At 53.5% G+C, this 17,617-nt stretch overlaps 1 protein-coding gene across 1 annotated transcript in view; it reads right to left on the bottom strand.

The window, feature by feature from the left end:
• The window catches only part of LOC129127391 (ankyrin repeat and fibronectin type-III domain-containing protein 1-like), a 237,778-nt gene that overhangs the window by 190,386 nt on the left and 29,775 nt on the right, over window positions 1-17,617 (bottom strand). The window lies entirely within an intron of this gene.

Genomic DNA, 17,617 nt, shown 5'->3' with positions numbered 1-17,617 from the left:
CGCAGAGGCAGCACAGCTCCCACATCATTCCTCTGAGTTACAGCCTCTGCTTTTGTGCTGCTGCCTTGAGGCAAGGGAAGGGCTGTCTCCTTTGCCCCAAGGACATGGAACAGCCCTCAGGCCCTTCCTTGCTCCAAGAAGAGTGGTCAGCCCTTCAAACAGGGCTGTCACACCAGCTGGCTCCCAGAGGAGCTCGGTGCCTCCTATTAGGCAGCAGAGGCAATCTGCCAAGATATTGCTGAACTCTCTAATTTCACATTAACAATCTGCTGTGCTGGGGTTTGCAGCCATGCACTCAGCGATGCAACAGCTTCCCACTTCCACTTATCAGTGGAATGAAACACTTCATAAGTGAAACAGTGGTTTAATTTGCAGAGACATAAACTGATTTTTAAGAGGAGCTGTGGAGGAGACGTTGGAGCAGGAATCAGAACCTGCACGGCGCTGGGACTTGGGGGATGCTGAGCACGGCTGCACAGCCATCACACAGCCCTGGCACAGGCATCTCACACCTCTGGCTGCAGCATCTGGGAGGAGAAAATACCCACAAGTCAAACACAGCCTGGCTGTCTGGGTCATCTCACACATTCCTGAACATATACTGCTTTAGACCCTAGAGACCAACACTGCCCATTTCAGAACCCTCCAAACACAACGAAGCCATCAGAGATATGGGAACCAGCACTGGTCCCAGCTTGCAAACAACCACAATGCTTTTTCAGGCAGAAATCATCAGAGCTATATCCCAGCACCTCAGACATTTTAAGTGTGAACTGGGAAGCTTCTCTGCCAGGTCCTGTGGCCAGCCAGCACAGTGGGACAAGCCAGACAGCCCTGGAAGGTGGCCCTTGCACCATTCTTGCAGCCCTCAGTCCCTATGCTCCCAAGCCCAATGTGAGCAAACCAGATCTGGTTACATCTGTGGCTTCCCCAAGCACCTTTTGCTCCAATTACACTTCTTAAATATGGATAGGCAGAAGCAGGGAAAGAGGGAAAGGGGGTTCTATTGAGCTGACAGCTCATCCATCCACTCCTACAGTCCAAGAGGACTCTAAGTGTATTTCTCCAGGGCCCACTCCACACCTAGACCACTCAACACCAGTTAAACACATCCACTTTGCAGCCCTGGCTCTTCCAGGGAGCTGCATCCCTAAAAGCCACTCAGCAGCTGATGCAGAGCCCATCCTGCTCCTCCTTCAGCCATGCTTCCCACAGCTTATCCCTCCCCCAGAACAGCACGGGGGATGCTCACTAGAACCTGACCTCCCAGTGTGTGGGGGAAGCAACTAAAACAAGTTTAAGCCATCGTGGGAGCAGCCACCCCATCTCTACAAGCAAAACCTTGGCTGATTTAAGGCTGCCTTCCCCTCTGTCCCTTTCCCAGGCTGGCTGATACCTGGAGAGCAGAACTCCAGCAACGCAGAGAACAGAGCCCAGCAGGATGCACAAGTGCAGTCCTAGACTGGAGGTGTGACACTGAGCAGTGACAACAGCAGAACAATCTAGAAAAGCTGCCACGTGGGCCAAAGGAGGAGCTGGAGCCTGGGCAGCACATCAGGAACAGATTCAGAACAGGAGGCACTGCTGCCTGCTCATCCCAGGATGTCTTGTGGCAAAAGGCTTCACCATGGGAGTCCTGTTTCCATCAGTTGTCATGAGAGTCCCTCTCCTCACAAGGGAAAAATACCTGCTGAGATCCCAAAACTGGGTGAGAGGAAGCTTCCTAATTCCCCAAGAACATCTGTGTCCTCAGGTCAGGTGGAAGAGAATTTCTTATCATCCCTCTCTTAGTACCAGCTGGGGAGGGATTGGCCCCTCCAAGTTACCTCAGAAATCATCTGAAAGCACCATGGGGACCTCAAAGGACTTTGGGACAGGAATTTTCCACACTGCTGAAAACTGGCCACTGATGTCACACATCAGCTCCCAGTCAAATCTTTCAGCCAATTCAGAAGAATTTTGATAAACACTATTTTTTTTTAATTCTGAGCACTAATTCTTGGGGTTTAGGAAGTAAACTTCTTCCACCCTATTTTAAATATACCCACAGTGACTGGGGCCAAATTTTTCACTGATGGTTAACCCAGCATACCAGAGAATCATCAAATGTCTTGGGATAGCTATAAAAATAAAATTGGAATACATTATTTCACAGGGTGCTCAAAATCAATTATCAACATGTGAATGTGAAGAAATATGTTAAATGCAAGTATGAACTGATTTAAGAAACAGATGCACAAGAGACGTTGGAACAAACCTAGAGGAGACCATGGAGATGCTCCAAGGATGGAGTCCCTCTGCTCTGGAGCCAGGCTGGGAGAGCTGGGGGTGCTCATCTGGAGAGGAGAAGGCTCCAGGGACACCTCAGAGCCCCTTGCAGGGCCTGAAGGGGCTCCAGGAGAGCTGGAGAGGGACTTTGGAGTGACAGAACAAGAGGGAAATAGCTTCCCATTGACCAAGGGCTAGAATAGATGAGATATTGGAAAGAAATTCCTCTCTGTGAGGGTACATGAGTGGACTTGGCAGTGCTGAGGTAAAAGTTGGACTCAATGCATTTCATTAGGATTTTAAATGTGCCTGTGCTCTGTGCAAACATGAGCCCACAGTGGCACAACACACTGCAGGTCCTCTCTGGTGCCCGGCACCCTGGAGAAATACCTCTGGAGGCTCCTGGAGCTGACTCCTGGGAACAGCACGGATCTGGGAGCAGCACACTTGCTGTCAGAGCTGTGGGGCCCTCTGGGAAGTGCTACATCTCAACACAGCTGTAATAAAGTGCAGAATGTGCAAGAGGCTCAATAATTTCAGTCTAAGCAGGCACTTTGCTGTAATTGCCAGCTCTATTGCATTACTCACACACTTCCGTGCCGGTACCTACCACGAGCCAGCCACATCAATTTACTGATTTACCCAATGTATCACTTAGCACAACCACTCTAATTCCAGCAGCAAACCCAGATGTGCTGCCCAAATTAAGGTAAAATACCCTCATTCTCAAATTAAATTAAAATAGCCTCTTTCTTGGAAATAACATAGAATCACATAGGGAGAGCATTGCACTACAAGGATGGGGAAAGGTTTGGAGGGGAAGCCAGAGGAGGAGCAGCTGAGGGCACTTGGCCTGTTCAGCTGGAGGAGAAGAGATGGAGCACAGAGCTCAATGGGGCTGCAGCTCCTCCTGAGAAGCAGCAGAGGGGCAGCTCCAATCTCTGCTCTCTGTGACCAGGGACAGGGCCCAGGGAACGGCTGGAGCTGTGCCAGGGCAGGTTTAGGTTGGAGATCAGGAAAGGCTCTTCCCCCAGAGGGTGCTGGCACTGCCCAGGCTCCCCAGGGAATGGGCACAGCCCCGGGGCTGCCAGAGCTCCAGGAGTGTTTGGACAGCGCTGCCAGGGATGCCCAGGGTGGGATTGTTGGGGGGTCTGTGCAGGGCTGAGAATTGGACTCGTGATCCATCCTTGTGGGTCCTTCCTATGATTCTATGAAAATTCACTTTCCCAGAGAAGCACTCAGAAATGGAATCACCATCAAATCCAGCGTGGCAACACAGAGGCAGCCCCAGCCCCCAGCACAGAGATGCCAGTGCTGACCCAGTGCTAGCCCACCTGCAGCAGCTGATCAGCAGCTGTCCCTTTTTGGAGCAGCATGGGACGTGCACGCTCCTGAAATCCAATTCCCTTTTTAACCCCCAGATGGAATGTGCCAGGTTATTTCATCCCATTTCAAAAGGTTCTCCCCACTGGCAGCACTGTGCAGTTAAATCATGGGCACACAGGGATAATTACCTCCCAAAGCAGGGCTGTCCCTGGTGCTGCTCCCTGACGGCTGCATAAAAACCTGGCTCAGGCTTGCAGGGAAGAGATAAGGGCAGGGAAAAGCAGCCAGCAGCACAGGCAGCTAGAGGCCACACAGGCCTTTAGATACTCGCTAAGTGAAAAAAATGAGAGAAAATTGGTTGATACCTCCTAAAAATAGTTTGTTGAGTTCAAAAGGACTGAAGAAAGTCTAAAACATCAACAGTGAGGTGATGGGAGTAAACACAGCCAAAGGAGAAACAAATGTAGGATTATCTGAGGACATTTGGAGCTGGCAGGTCTGTCTGATGGACAAGGAGTGCTGCCTCTGCTGAACCATTCCCCAGAGTGGCCCCGTTGGCTCTGCCCCCACACTGCTTGAGATCCACCCAAAATTCATTTGATCTCCAGGGAATGGTCCCAGCCTGAGGCTGCCAGAGCTCCAGGAGTGTTTGGACAAGTCTCCCAGGGATGCACAGGGTGGGATTGTTGGGATGTCTGTGCAGGGCTGGAGGCTGAACTCAATGATCCTCGTGGGTCCCATCCAAGTCAGGACATTCTGTAATTCTATGATTCTTTCAAATCAAAAGGGAAAAACCCCCCAGATCCTGCCCAAGTGGGACAAACTGGGACATGTATAATCCCCACTTACTCAAGCAGCCTGGGAACAGACCCAGCTCACTGCATACCAGTTGTTCTTTTTCCCTGAAAAATGAGTCCTGGCAAAACCCAAAGCAAAAATTGGAAAACTTATTAACATGATCAAGGGTTTCAGAAAATGGAAAGGAGAATAATTCATGCAATTAGAGTCCAGCAAACTTCATCAGTCTTCAGAAAAAAAATGATAATCAATATGGAGCAAGCAGTCTCCAGGCTGGGAGAACAGGGGACTGGATCGATGCAGCTGCCGACATCCCACAGACAGCAGAGCTCCAAGGAGGAGCAGCCCCCTCCCACAGCTGGCTCCTGACAATCGTGTCTCCCACCACCCCTGTCATACCCAGGGGGACTGTTACAAAGGTTTCCTTAGCAAGCACACAACCCCCAAGGCCTCCCAAAAGGGACCAGGACTCGCAGTGCTGTGGCTGGGGAAAGACAAAGCAGAAAAGGGATGGAGGGGTTGTGCCCAGCTGCCAGCCCGTGGGGCAAAGCCACCCCAGCCACACAATTTTCACTGTGTGTTGTGCTGTCTCCACTCCTCCTGGTCCTGTACACACCATGGTGGCTGTTCAGAGAGCCCCTGCTGCTCCCTTCACCCCAGCCTTGTGCCCACAGCTTCCTAAAGCACCTGTGACTGCCGGGCACTGCCCATGGCTGGGACGTCCCCCCATGGGGCTCACCAGGGCAGGGAGGGGGCACCAGTGGCCACAGGCTGGAGAGGGATCAAAATTCAATTAACAGCCAGGCACAGGAGATCACCTCATACACAACAAAATGAACTGGATGAACATCTGACCTCTCAGCACTTGGCATGGCCTGCTTGGAAGGGAATTATGGATAAGTCACAGAATCAGGGAATCACAGAATGATTTGGGTTAGATGGGACCATAAAGCCCATCTCGTTCCACCCCCCTACCATGGACAGGGACATGGTCCCAAGTGGCCACAAGTGTCCAGCCTGGCCTTGGACACTGCCAGGGATCCAGGGGCAGCCACAGCTGCTCTGGGCACCCTGTGCCAGGGCCTGCCCACCCTCACAGGGAAAAATCTCTTCCTAATATGCAACAGCCTCTCTGGGAAATGACTCATCCACAGGCTCAAGCTTCCCTCTGATTTGTATGAAGTCCTTCCACTGATCCCATGGCCATGGAGGCTCAGTCCTGAGCACCTCTCCCTCCCAGGGCTTCACGACTCAAGCTGGACCTTTGAGCACTGGCAGCAGACCCAGCCTGGCAGCTGGGGTTGGTGGGGGGGAGAGAGGCCAGGAGGAGATGGTGCTCAGACCCCATGGGAATTTGAATCGTCTCTACTTCCCAAGCAAGCACCACATCCCTCAGGAAGCACTGGCCCAGAGGGGCACAGACATCCTCAACGAGCCCAGGATCCAACACCAGGCACCATTTCTACTTCCAACCATTTTCTTTTCACCTCACAAGCAGTAATTATCTAATTTCTGCACCAAAACAGAATCTATTAAATCTATTCTTCCTCAAACAATAGATTAACATAATCCTCTTACGCCACCGAGCTGGCCCTGCCTGTTGCAGTCAATGATTGCAAACTTTCAAGCCTGGAGTAAAATTTTAACTTTTCCTGTCAAAACTCTGAACAGCACAATCACCAGCTAGACAGAGATGTTGGATTTACTCAGAATAAGGCTTTCCATTTAAATTAAGGCCAAAGATTTCCCCAGGTTATAGCAATTTAATTAAAACAAAGTCAAAACAAACCTCTACAACTTCTGAAACGCTAGTTGTGTAAAATTAAAACCTCCAGGATTGCCAGAGTACAGAGCCCAAATAGCACCCAAAGGAAAACAAATACTTTGACTTATTTCAGGAGAATAAGACAACTGACAAAGCAAATCACATCTGATCCTTCACAATATAGGCAAAATATTTAAAGCCTCATTGGGCAGGACAAAGACAATTATCCAGATGGTCAGTGCCACCAAAATGAGCAGTTGCATGGTGAGACTCCTCACCTGAGAGGAACTCTGCTGCTGTAGAGCTCCAAGGCATTGCTGTCCCTTCTCACACCCCACATGCAGGCAGCAGGGACAGAGCTCAGGTCACGGAGCTGCTTGGGGCACCCACATCAGCTCCCTCAGCTCTGGCACCTCAGGGACACCCACAGGCCTGGAAGCTGGTGGGATTAGCTGTGCATGGGGCAGCCACACACCAGGGCTCCAGGAAGCCCTCCATTTTCCAGCATGAGCCCTGAGGAACCCGGCTGCTTCCAGGACTCTGCTCCACATGCTCATGCTATGCTCATGCCAGGAGCACGTGGTTCAAACCTGACACTGTGGTGAGACCAAGGCTGCTGCTGTGGACAAAGGATGCAGAGAAGGAGGGAGACCCTGCCATCCTGCACCATCTGCAGCATCAGCTCTTCTCACCTCCATTCCCACCTTCATCTCACTGCTGCCTTCAAATGATGCTGCCGTGCTGACAGAGGGAAGGAAAACCCCAGAGAGGTGTCTGTGCAGGCTGATGGGAACTGGTTGTGGGACAGGTCTGTGTCACACTGTGGAACTCACACCACCAGCAGAAAGGAGCAGAAATGAATCAGCTCAGCTGATCTACTGAGAACCGAAACACAACCCAGTCCAACCACACTGCCTCAGCACTGGAGTGAGCTGACTCATCCCACATCAAGCACTGGACCAACACAGGGGCTGGGGAAGGAGGGGACTCCTTCCAGGGCTGGGGGTTTGAACCTTGCCCCAGGACCCACCAGGGGATGAGCAATGAGAAGTTGTGCCCTGAAGAACTGTGGGGAGACAACACTCCAGCCCTTGCAAAGCACCCTAGGATCCTGCCAGAGCCTGGATCAGGAAAGGTACTCTAACTACTGTACATGCAGCACATGCAGCACATTCAAACCCCAACAGTTAAGTCCTAGCTGGCCAGAGGGTTTAGCCAAGGTGGTTTCTGCCAAACAGCTGGGGTCAAGGGTCCACTGGGCTCCCACCAGAACTCAGTGCCCCTCCCCAAAGAGAGGGGGGCAAGAGCTGTAAGGCAACACCTTTTACAAACACCCCACTGGGGTCTGTCAGGCTGTGCCAGGACACAGGAAGCAGAGCACACCTTGCCTGCAGTGTGGAGAAAGGAGGTCCAGCATCATAGCCATGTCCTACAGCAAACCCTCCAAATTTCCAACCTCATGATGTCAATGTGGTGAGAAAAATAACTCACAGCATGTGCTCTGCACAGACACTGCTAGGAAACAGCAACCACTGACAGGAGGGAAACACCTTTTGCTTAAAAGAGAAAGCGAATTAGAAATGGCAATTTCTACATCAGTTACCAGCTGCCATGGGAGAGGAGATGGTCAGTGGTTCTCCCTGTCAAATACCTAAAACCAGCATCACAAGTGTGTGACAGAACAGGCTACTTACTACATCTGCTCTCGTCAGCATACGAACACACAGGTTGTCTTCAGCTAAAATGCCAAGGAATCTATCCCTTAGTATCGCCAAATGAGGAAAAAAGCTTGAAGTACACCAAAGATTTGTCCATCACATTCCTGTGAGCCGTTGCTCAGCCAGCATGCACCCTTGCACAAGCAGAGACAGCAGCACGCCTCAGGCCATCTCCCAGCACACAGGTAGGAGCAGCACCACCTGTGGCACCTGCAGGGCTGAGCAGAGCCGAGGCACCTCTGCCAGCCCCTCAGGCAGCTCTGGGAGCTGGGGTTTGGCCCCCCAAATTCTGGAGAACCCCGTTCGACGTGTCTGCCTCCCCCCGGGCAGCACAGCCGGCTCTGTCGCCGCCCCAGGCCTGCAGAAGGCACAGCTGGGAGTCACGGGGAGCACCATGACAGCAGCACAACGCTGCCCTGCCCGCTCCCGCCCTGCTCGGAGGCGCCGGGCTCAGCCATGACAGACGGGCCGGGGCCCTGGGAATGGCCGCGGGCTCCGGGCCGGGCCGCGGGGACAGGCAGAGCTCAGCCCGGCATTGTGCAACCCCACACGGTCACCGGGACGTGTCCCCTCCCACAGCCCTCGGCAAAACTCAGGGCGCTGCCCTCCCTCCCCGGCAGGGCTCAGGAAGGGCTCGGGGCTTCTTCCAGGCTGGAGCCCTCTGCTGTGGAGCCAGGCTGGGAGAGCTGGGGGTGCTCACCTGGAGAGGAGAAGGCTCCAGGGACACCTCAGAGCCCCTTGCAGGGCCTGAAGGGGCTCCAGGAGAGCTGGAGAGGGACTGGGGACAAGGCATGGAGGGACAGGACACAGGGAATGGCTCCCACTGCCAGAGGACATCGTTAGATGGGATATTGGTAAGGAATTCTTCCCTGTGAGGGTGGGCAGGCCCTGGCACAGGGTGCCCAGAGCAGCTGGGGCTGCCCCTGGATCCCTGGCAGTGCCCAAGGCCAGGCCGGATGGAGCTTGGAGTGACCTGGGACAGTGGAACCCTGGAATGGGATGAGATTTAATATCCCTCCAACCCAAGCCATCCTGGGATTCTACTTTCTTCATGGTTATGCCAGGTGCCAACAGCTCCCCACCTGGTCCAGGCTAGCATGAGGGCACAGGAGATGTTTCCCCATCTGTAACACCCCAACAGAAAAAGGAGGAAAACAAGAAAAAGGAAGGAAAAAAGGAAGATTGCGTCTTAGCCCAAGTTGTCCAGTGCTGGATGTCACTGCTTTGGACCCCAGGTCCCTGGCAGCAGCTCTCTGCCCTTTTGTCACACCACGGTCTCATCCACTGTCAGACCCCCAAATCCACCCCAACCTTCACTTCCAGTGGAAGGAGCCCCCAATCCACATCTACAGGTGTCAGCTGGGGCCTGGGACACGCAGGGAAAACACCGCACTCCCAAAGGCCTCAAAAGAAATTCTAGAGAAAGAAGTCACAACCTCACCAAAATCATAAGCCCTCACCATTCCCTTTAGAGTTGTTCCAAATCACCTGGACCTGCCAACAGCAGCCCTCTGGCAACACATAAAAAGCAAAAGCTGAACACAGGCAGCCACATTTCTAATGCAGAAGCTGATGGGTTTCCCTGGTGCAGCCTCACATGGCTCATCTCCATGGGTCCCACCACAGCTCTGCCCTCATCTTGGGGCCCACAGCATTCCCACAGGAAGCAGCAGTTTTGGAATGTTCAGCAAACCCTTGGGGCTCCTTCACATCAGCTGCTGCAGAGAATGGACAGAGGAGGGACACAGAGTGAGGGCAACCAGCCTGCAGTGATGGGCAAGGCCATCCCGTGCTGCCCTGCAGCATTCAAGCTGCCAGAAACAGTCTGGGACTTTTTCACTCCAATATCCTCAGGCTCTGCCCAGCTGGGCCATGGTTCCAACTCAGCTGTGTCTTTCCAGCCATTCATTTCCACCAAAGCTCAGCTTTCCCTCCCTGTGCAGTGAACCCCAGGCGCCCTTCCTGTGGGGGCTACGGCAGGAGCTGGCACTGCAGTGGCACATGGCAATCCGTGCCCTCAGCCTCCTTGCTGGCCAGAGATTTGGCCACAAATGGGTGGGACCTAAAGAGGTCAGGGGATGGTTTTCTGCTCGGTGCTCCCAGCAGGGCTGGGAAGGTGTCCCTGCCTGCCTGGTGTCAGGATGCTGCTCAGAGCCACGGAGTGACCACGCAGGAGTGCTGCTCAGCAGGACCAGCCTCCCCAACACTGCAGCAGCAGATTAGAGCAGCAATAATGCACCAGGGAAGCAGCCTCTTGTCCTGCAGGAGGGACAGTCACCAGGACAATGTGACCCACATCCTCCCCAGCACAAACAGCTTGGCATCCTCAGGCCACCCCCAGGGATGCAGAGCAGGCAGGGCACAGATGCCTTATGGACAAATCCTCACCTGCATCCAGGAGAACACATTTTAAAAGGTCACTCTGCATTTCATGCATGGAGCAAGGAAAATTGCAAACAAGCAGTGAAGGTGGGAAGTACCAGAGGAAATCAGACAGGCCACACTGTCACTGCTGGCAGGCTGGTGCTATCCCAGCCAGGCAGAGATAGGAGCTGCCAGCAGAGCAGCCAGACTTGTGAACGCTCATGGATGAATGCTCTTGGAACAGCACAAGCAGCCCCACAGGGCTCAGGAATAAGATGAAGTGATAATAGGGCAGTTCTGGCACTTAGAGCAGCTTTCCTGCTACAGACAGTCAGCCCAGAGCATGGAAGTGGCAGTGTCTGAGCCAGGTGTCACCTATGGGGCACATCTGCCACGTTGGGTCCCACTGCCTGGGAGGTTGGTCATGGCTGAAATCCACCTCAGTCACCTCCAGATGTAGGCAGTGAGTCCAGCCCTGGACCAGGATAAGGGCCAGGGCTCCTCTGGCCCTAGATTAGGTCCTGGCATCCCAAGAACCCAGCCATGGGATCACAGAGAGGTGCTCAGAGCTAAGGCTTTTTCAAGGCACCAAGATGCAAATAAAAATAGATAACATGAAAATTAAAAATAAATAAATAAAAATGCAAAGCATCTTTTTCATCCACAGAAAAGCCTCATGCAGAACTACAGCTGCAGGAGCCAAGCTGTGCAATCCAAGCTCAATAACCCTCCTTCCAACCTCACAGCCCTGGTGACCAGTGATATCTGGGCTCCCCAGGGAACGGTTGCAGCCCCAAGGCTGCCAGAGCTCAGGGAGGCACAGGGTGGGATTGTCAGGGTGCCTGTGCAGGGCCAGGAGTTGGACTCCATGATCCTCATGAGTTTTTTCCCACTCAGGACATTCCATGATTCTATGATAAGACTGAAGATGTCCCAGCCATCCTCAGGCCCTTTTCTTTGGAAAGCTGCATCCCCTGCTGAACTCTGCCTGATTTGCTGATATGTCTTTGTTACCTGCCCACTATTTGCAGAGGAACACATCAGATTAAGGTGCCTCCCAGGCATCAGCTTTGAGTCTTTGATTTACTCTTTCACGGGTCACTGTCTCTGTAAATGTCTATCAAAGGCAATTGCCAGCAAAATCAACAGCTGCACCCATGGTTGTGCACAAAAAATGAATGAGGCTTTCCTCCCAAATTACTCCTGCCTCACAGAGAATGCTGTGAGGGCAGAAAGCAGGGGATAGGAAGGAAGAAAAGGTCAGAGCATGCAGCAAATGCAACATAAAAGTCAAATCAGCACAAGCAGGAGGGACAGTGTGAGCTGGGCTAGCAAGAGCCCTCCCTCTCCCCTGCCCAGGAGCAGGGCAGGCAGCACCAGGCTCAGCAAAATGTCACCTCATTTCCAAAAGGCATTTGATAAAAAAAAGCTGCCAAAAATGACAGTCAGCAACCCTGAAACTATTAAGAAATTGGGGCAAGCGAGGATTTTTGAGCATGGAAATAAAGAGAAATCACAAGCAGAAGCAACCTGCTGGAACAGGGTTTTTGGTAGCAGCCCTGCAACAGCACATCCCAAATCCTATGTAGTTTATCTCACATTGTTCCAGCTGATGTGACCCAAGTACATACAACACAGACAGGATCCTGCTTCCCTGGCACAGAGTAGATGTGGCACTACAGCAAAAACCAGGGAGAAAGCAGAGGAGCAACAAGGCCCTTTGCCACCCCAAAGGCTCCAGCTGCACCAGCTCCAACTGCTCTGAAGGGAAGAGCCTCTCGGGTAACATCAGGGCAGTGCAAGAGCTCCACAGCAAAGGCAGGGAGACTGACTCTTCTCCCTTAGCAGCTGGCTGGATTAAAGATTTAATGCAAGGGGTCCCTTTGGAAAAAATTACACAGGCTATTAAGAAAAACGCGCCTTTCATCTGCTGAAATCCAGCAAACATTGCAGCTAGCCGGGCACCCGAGTGGCCCTGTGGAGCAGAGGAAAAGCTGCAGTTGCTCTCGTGAGACCTTTCTGGATGCAGAAACCAATGGGTAAAGCAGCAGCTCCATTAGCAGTAAAGCAAATGTGCAGACACAGCCGTGCCATGCCTGCAGAGAGCGAGGCAGACCTTGATTCCAAGGGAAGAAGCAAAGGAACACTCACTGCTTCCCACTGGAATCCAGGGGCTCCCAAGGTGGCAGGAACAGGACAAACAGCCCCAGGCCAGGGGCAGCAGGGAGCCTCAACACCTCACAGGGTCTTCCTTCCCAGAGAAGAGCGAGTCCCCCCACAGCCATCCCCCTCCAGACCGTGGCACTTTGGGATCCAAAGCACTTGCTGGTTCTGACAGCAGGCAGGAATTAACCCTGGCTCCCTCCCCCAGGGCTGATGCGAGTAGAGGAGTACAGGCTGTCACAGCATCAAGAACATCATATGCTAAAGAATCTCATGGCTTTGGGGAGATAACCCAGTTTAGTACAGCATTATCAAGGGTGCAGCAAGTGCCACTTCCTAAGCAGCACAGACTACATCAAACTGGACTCCAACACCCCCTAACCTTCACAACAGAATTGGACTTGTCCAGGGGAAGCAGGTGCAGGGGAAGAGTTCACACAGCAGAGATCCCATTGGCATCCACAGAGCCCTTTCTGCAGAGCAAACCCATCCACCCAGCACAAGGCACCTGCAGATAATTTTCCCAGGGAAGTGGAGCTGACACCCTGGGCTCGCTCACAGATGCAGGGAGCATTTCCAGGTCCTGAGTGTGAGTTTCCAGGTCCAGCCACATGCACATCTCACACTCTTTCTGCTCTCTGGGCTTACAGCTGCCAAAGGGAACCTCTTGGTTTGAATGGTCCACTACAGAGATCCAGGTGCTTTCAGAAGCACACGATGACTGGAGGAAGGTTACACTTGTGGATAACACTCCTTTACAGCGAATCTCTGGTGCAGTTTGCTTCCCATGGGCTGCACACACCTGGAGGTGGGTGCTGGAAGCAACTGCCCCCACCACCTTTACTGCTGTATAGTGCTTTGCTCCTTGGAAAGGCCATTCCACAGTCCCAGCTTGGCCCTGGAAACTTCCCATGCAGCCAAGCACCACCCTGTGGTGTCGTTCCCCATGCCACAGGGCTGGGCTCCGTTCCATAAACACAGCCTGTCCTTCACTCGCTCCCCACCACTGTCATCATCCTCCACATCCTCCCAGCTTCCCACAGCAGGGTGAAGCTGAGCCACTCACTTCTTCTCCCAACCCTTCCCCATTCCCTTCAAACCCCTCATGGTTCAGGAGCTTGTGTGAAAGCTCCTGCAAGACCCAGAGGAAGGTAGACTTACAGAAGGAAATAACAGCTAAAATTCAGTTGCTCTGATCCAAGCAAGGATGCTCACAGATTTTCAAACTCCAACGGGGAGAGAAGTTGGAGAAACTGGAAAAGAGATGCCTGCAGACCGCCTGAGATGATGCCTTGGTGTGAACTGCCAACTCCTGCCATCAGTGTGGGAGGCATGGGCAGGCTGCAGGGCACTGCCCTGGGCTGCCCCTTTGGGGTGACAGCAGCTCCTCACCTCTGTCCTCCAGCACTCACAAAGCTCATGGGGTTGCTGCAGGCAGAGCACTCCTCACCTCCACATTCTTCTGCTACGAGCGCCAGCAAGGATCCAGCAGAGCAACCCTGCCCAAAGCCTCAGTGCTGCCCCATGAAAGCAGCTGGCTTTGGGGAGAGCCTCAGCACCCAGTGACTGCAGCCCCAGGAGCAGCCCCAGCAGCTGCACACCCCTGTTTGTCAGCTGAACGAGACAGCTTTGAACACTGGTGCTTTTGGCAGCTCCCTGTGGCCAAGAAGAGAGCGCAAACGCATCCCCCTGCTCAGCTGCTGAGCAGCTATTTGCAGGTTATTAATAAATCATTCACTGTTTATTGCAATCATTCTGCCAAAACACAAACAAAAAGCACTGCAGTCACTACCAGCAAAGCTGCCTGTTCACACAGGTCAGGGAAACAGATGTTTTGGGTACTGCCTTCTGAAAAGGGGGTTTGCAGAACCCTGGGTGGCCGGGGCTCCTCCAGCTGTGACAGCTGTGCCTGTATGATGGTGTCCAGGACAAACTCAGCCTCCTGCCAAAGCCTCTGTGCTGAGGAACAGACAGCAACACAATCACTTCCTGCAGAAGTTCTCCTGAGGAGCTCGTGTTCTCTCCAGGCACCTTCTGGCAGGGCTGCAGGGAACCCATCAGGGCTCTGTGTCTCTCCCCCAGCTTCCCACAACTGCAGTGAAGGACCAAGCCCACGAGTCACCCCCCAGCACTGCAGATGGGTCCAAGGGCTGCTGACAGCCTCTTCACACTGCTTCCTCCCAAAACACCATGGGAAAAGCACAGAAAGGAGCGAAACTGCCAACCTGCCCTTACTTTGCTGGTAAACAGGGAACCCGCTTTCATCAGCACATCAAGAGCCTGTGGAGATCAAGGGAATACATTCCTCCAAACACTCTCCAGGGCATGCAGCTATTTGCAACCTGAAAAACAGCTGCTGTCACTGCACATCTGAGGAATGATCCTGAACACAACAACATGGCTTTAAAGGAACGAGTACTACCCACATTGCAGCGTGTTGCATGCTTCCTCCAAAGTGCCTCTGGATAGACTGGGAAGCGATTTGCAGGGAGGACCAGCACTACCCCACCCACAGAGACAGGGCACAAGGATCCCCCAAACCCCAGCACTAGACCAGATCTCTGCAGATCTGCTGCTGGGAGCCCCTCCCCAGGCGACTGCAGAGATCCTTGTGGCCAAGGCCCACTGTGAAAGCCCTGGTCGAGGTGGAGGTGCCCAACCCAAACTGGAAGGCTCACACAGGGCCTTGGGGACATCAGTCACAGGGACCTCCAGGGAGGAGGAACAGCAGCATGAGCTGAAATTGTCTCACTGAGGACCAGAATTAGGTTTTCTGCTTAAACAGAGTGAAAACAAACAGAAGGACCAGAGCAAGACACAACTACATCTTGATGTGCTCCCCAATAGGCACCTGCACAGCAGATGTGCCCTTGGGACACTGGGGACAGACCAGCACTTGTCTCCAAGCCAGGAACCCTGAGCAGGTTGGCCTACAGTGCTAGGAGTAGACATTACCCTCCCTCACCACACTCTCTTGATAATTAATCCTCAAGAAATTAGTCAAGTCTTTAACTAAGCCAGCTCAGCAAATGTAGTAAGGAATTTCTAGGTCAGAACCACAAGCACTGGGGAGGGGAAAAAAAGGAAAAAGAGCCTTAGTGCTCTACCTCCTGCTCATTCCCAAGGGATTAGCACTCTGCTCTGCCTCTCCCTGCCAGAGCCAGCACCTCGTAGCAAGAGCTTAGATGGGAATCACACCTTGTCATCCTGACATCTCTGACACCTCAGCTGCCTCTGACACCATCAGAGCACATTTCTGTGCACAGCATCTCTCTCCATCTCATACAGCTCACACCCAGCACTGAGAGGGAAGCACTCCATGACAATTGTATTTGTAATGTCCCTCCCGCTTCAATGCCTTTGATGTCTTAACCACCATCTTCTGCAGAGGCGTTTTCCCTCTCCCCAGAGCTGCAACCCAGGCATGGAGCTCACAGCAGAAGCCCCAGGAGCACCAGATTTCATAGCACCAGAGGAAGAGCAATCTCTGTGAAGCCTCTCTCAGCCCACCCATCCATCCCACCCCATGGTACCACCCATGAGGTACCATCCATCACCATGCCCAGCAGCACAGAGGGCAGGCAGGTGACTGGGCACAAGAGACAGCAACAACTCCCACAGGGCACTGGGGGACAGATGCTCCTTCAGCAGGAGCTGTACCCAATGCTCCAAAAGCACGAGGTCTGTCCTCCTCAGGAGACAACCCTTGTGAAAATGAAGAAGTAATTCTTCAAGAAGATCAAGTTCCATGAGATACATACAGATATTTGGCCAATCAAGAGAGTCTGGTGCTGAGTGAAGAGAGCACACAGAGGTGGGGTGGAAGAAGGCAGTGGGGTCAAGACAGGGTAGAGGATTGAGCACAGGTGAGGTGTTGCAGCAGTGCATCCAGCAGTGCAGTCTCACAAGGGCCAGAGCCATAGGAGCAGCAGTGCCTAGCCCACACACCATGGGGACATAAATCACTTCCCTCCTGGGGACCCGCCCCGCAACAGCTCCAGTCTCCTGCTACTCCCTCCTCTCCTCCCACCTTCATCCAGAAAGCAGGGGGGCTGCATGGGGGATCAGAGACAGGGGCAGTGCTTGCAGTTTCCCAGTTCTCAAGGAAAGAGCTCACCCTGAAACTCCACTGTGGGAGCATGGAAGAGGGGGCAGAGGGCTCTAGTGACAGCTGCCAGACCCCCCCGACCATCCCCATGCAGACAGGATGCAGGAAGGAAACACAGAGGGATCGGGCTCCTGCCAGGAGCCTGGGGCAGAGGAACCCATAGAAACCTGCTCTCACTTTTGCTTAGGCATTAAAACATCCCTGACCCCCGTTCCTACAACTTCTGGGCAGCCAAGGAGGTGTTCACAGGCAGACCCAAAGAGAGAGGGTGGCAGGAACCAGGCAAGGGACACAGCCCACGTTGTGCCAACCTGACACATGCTGCTTTGTGCCACCTCTTCTCACAGCAGTCACAAAGACCATGTTGTCCCCAGGCAGCTCCTCCCAAGCTCTCCCTGACCACACACCTGCTTGTCTCTTCCTTTGGGTTAACCTGAAGGACACTGCAGTCCATCCTTGCACTTGGAGAACCTACAGCACACATCCCCCAAGGCCCTGTGTGAATCCACATCCACCAAGCCCCTGTCCCAGCTTCAGCACCCCCAGCTTGTCCCTGTACTATTCACAGGTTGGTTTTTCCACCTTCTCTTTCTGCAGTCTGAGACAGACATGGACAAAGGGAGAACACAGGACAGGGAGCAACAATGCAGAGGGTTGGTCCCTACACCTGGTGGGGTAGACACTTTCCAAGGGGCTCCATCCCTCTGTCCCGTGGCAGGAGCACCGAAACCTTGCTGGAATGGGGATATCCCACGTCCCTTTCTCTCACCCACGTGGCAGCAGCGCAGATGGCAAAGGCTGAGGTTGGTGCAATGCCATCTGAGCAGGACCACGTGCTCTTGGGATGAACCCTTCTCCCTGCTCCGAGGGGGGGCAGCCAGAGGACAGGTCCCTGCAGGAGCAAGGGGACCCTGGGGGACAGAGGGGGTCAGCACAGCAGCTCTGTGCCCCCAGGCAGTGCCTGGCTCTCGGGGTGCCGGGGACCCAGAGCAGCACAAGGGGGGCACGGCCAGCACCCCCTGCCCATCCCCCCGAGGGAGGCGGGGTGGCCACAGACAATGCCACATTGACAGCCACTCACAGCAGCCCATCTGCAGCTCCGGGAGC

Source organism: Agelaius phoeniceus, chromosome 16, assembly GCF_051311805.1.
Source record: "Agelaius phoeniceus isolate bAgePho1 chromosome 16, bAgePho1.hap1, whole genome shotgun sequence".
Taxonomy (NCBI): domain Eukaryota; kingdom Metazoa; phylum Chordata; class Aves; order Passeriformes; family Icteridae; genus Agelaius; species Agelaius phoeniceus.
The sequence above is the reverse complement of the archived record's forward strand: the minus strand, read 5'-3'. Positions and strand labels throughout refer to the sequence as shown.